This window comes from Triticum dicoccoides, chromosome 5B (assembly GCF_002162155.2).
Source record: "Triticum dicoccoides isolate Atlit2015 ecotype Zavitan chromosome 5B, WEW_v2.0, whole genome shotgun sequence".
In the NCBI taxonomy this organism is placed as follows: Eukaryota; Viridiplantae; Streptophyta; class Magnoliopsida; order Poales; family Poaceae; genus Triticum; species Triticum dicoccoides.
Window position 1 is genome coordinate 704641370 of NC_041389.1, and position 3026 is coordinate 704644395.

Genomic DNA, 3026 nt, shown 5'->3' on the forward strand with positions numbered 1-3026 from the left:
CTTGAAAGGTTCTAGACTTAACCCGGTGGCTGTGGTAACGGCGCAGATCTAGTTGATAAATCGCCGAGCGGGCTGCCTCAAGGTCACACTTCTCATCTAACAGATCAAGTGCATCCTGGCATGCCTTCTCATTATCAGCTTCAACATAAGCCGCCACGCGAGGCGAGTCATGAGGGATGTCACTAGGGAGAACCGCCTCTACTCCGTAAACCATGAAGAAAGGCGTGTAACCCGTAGATCTGTTGGGGGTAGTATTGATACTCATAGCACCAAAGATAATTCCTCCACCCAACAACCCGGCGTCCTCTACAGAGGAACCATAAGCCGGGGCTTGATGCCTCTCAAAATTTCTTGATTAGCTCATTCGGCTTGACCATTGGATTGGGGGTGGGCTACTGACGAGACGTCAAGTCGAATATGCTCACGCTGAAAGAACTCCCCCATGGCACCCTTGGACAGATTAGTGCCATTATCAGTTATAGTGCTATGGGGAAAACCAAAGCAAAAAATCACCTTTTTGAGGAATTGAACCATCGTGGCTGCGTCACACTTACTGACCGGCTCTGCCTCAACCCACCTTGTGAATTTTTCAACTGCCACCAAGAGGTGGGTCTTTTTATCCTTAGCCCTTTTAAAAGGCCCAACCATATCAAGCCCCCAAACTGCAAACAGCCAAGTAATTGGAATCATCCTCAATTCTTGAGCCGACACGTGAGCTCGCCGTGAAAATTTCTGACAACCTTCACATTTACTGACCAAATCCTCAGCATCAGCATGAGCCGTCAGCCAATAAAATCCATGGCGAAAAGCTTTGGCCACAAGGGACTTTGAACCGGCATGATGACCACAGTCTCCTTCATGAATCTCACGAAGAATTTCATGACCCTCTTCAGGAGAGACACAACGCTGAAACGCCCCAGTGACACTGCGATGCTGTAACTCACCACTGGCAATTGTCATTGACTTAGACCGACGGGTTATCTGTCTGGCCAAAGTTTCATCCTCGGGTAACTCTCCCCGGGTCATATAAGCCAAATATGGTACTGTCCAATCTAGGATAGCGTGAAGATCCGCCACCAATTGTGCCTCCGGGTCAGGAATAGCCAGATCTTCCTCTATAGGTAATTTGACAGAAGGGTTATGAAGAACGTCCAAGAAGGTGTTAGGTGGGACCGACTTATGCTGTGACCCCAAATGGCTTAAAGCGTCAGCTGCCTCATTTTTCCTGCGATCAATGTGTTCCACCTGATAACCCTTCAAGTGTCCAGCAATGGCATCAACCTCACGGCGATAAGCCGCCATGAGCGGGTCTTTAGAATCCTATGTGCCTGAAACTTGCTGAGCCACCAAGCCTGAGTCACCAAAACATCTCACCCGGCTTAAGTTCATCTCCTTAGCCATCTGAAGACCATGGAGCAAGGCTTCATACTCAGCTGCATTGTTAGTACAGGGAAACATCAACCATAAAACATAACAAAACTTGTCACCTCGAGGGGAAGCTAAAACCACTCCAGCCCCCGAGCCCTCCAGTTGCCTGGACCCATCAAAATGAATAGTCCAATATGTGTTATCTGGCTTCTCTTCAGGCATCTGCAGTTCTGTCCAGTCGTTGATGAAATCCACAAGTGCCAGAGACTTGATAGCGGTGCGAGGCACGTACTTCAAACCATGAGGTCCGAGCTCAATGGCCCACTTGGCTACTCGCCCTGTGGCCTCTCTATTTTGAAAAATATCTCCCAAGGGAGCAGAACTAACCATAGTGATGGGATGACCCGGAAAATACTGCTTAAGCTTCCGGCTAGCCATGAACACCCCATAAACCAGCCGTTGAACCGGATATTCCTTGCCTGCTTCCTTCCGTTCCACCACAACAGCTACATTGGCAGCCCGAGCGTTAGCAGCCAGATATAATAACAACGGCTCCTTATCAATAGGAGCAACAAGGACTGGCGGCTCAGCTAGCTGTTTCTTCAAGGCTTCAAATGCGTCGTTAGCAGCATCATTCCAGACGAAATCATCTGTTTTCTTCATCATCTGGTACAGTGGTATGGCCTTCTCACCCAACCGGCTTATGAACCAGCTTAAAGCGGCAATTCAATCCGCCAGACGTTGAACATCATTGATACACCCGGCTTTGCCAGGGAGCTAATAGCCTTGATCTTCTCCGGGTTAGCCTCAATGCCTTTGTCAGAAACCAGAAACTCCAATAGCTTGCCTGCTGGCACACCAAAGACGCACTTGGCCGGGTTAAGCATCATATTGTAGACCCGGAGATTGTCAAACGTCTCCCTCAAATCATCTATCAAAGTTTTCTTCTCTCTGGATTTCACCACAATATCATCCACATAAGCATGAACATTGCGCCCAATCTGACTGTGAAGACAGTTCTGCACGCATCGCTGGTAAGTCGCCTGGGCACTCTTGAGCCCAAAAGGCATAGAGACATAGCAGAAGGCTCCAAAGGGAGTGATAAAAGTTGTTTTCTCATGGTCCTTAATTGCCATCTTGATCTGATGATAACCAGAGTAAGCATCCAAAAAACTCAAACGCTCACATCCTGCCGTAGCATCAATGATTTGATCAATACGAGGGAGAGCAAAAGGATCAGCCGAACAAGCCTTGTTTAAGTCCGTGTAATCCACGCACATACGTCAAGTGCCATTCTTTTTAAGCACCAACACCGGATTAGCCAACCACTCAGGGTGAAAAACTACAATAATGAACCCAACCACTAAGAGTCGGGCCACTTCTTTGCCAATGGCCTTACGCCTCTCCTCATTGAAGCGACGAAGGAATTGCTTGACCGGCTTAAATTTTGGATCAGTATTGAGAGTGTGCTCAGCGAGTTCCCTCGGTACACCCGGCATGTCAGAAGGTTTCCATGCGAAGATGTCCCGGTTCTCACGGATGAACTCGATGAGCGCGCTTTCCTATTTAGGATCCAGGTTAGCGCTGATGCTGAACTGCCTGGATGAGTCACCAGGAACAAAGTCGACTAACTTAGTATCATCAGCCGACTTAAACTT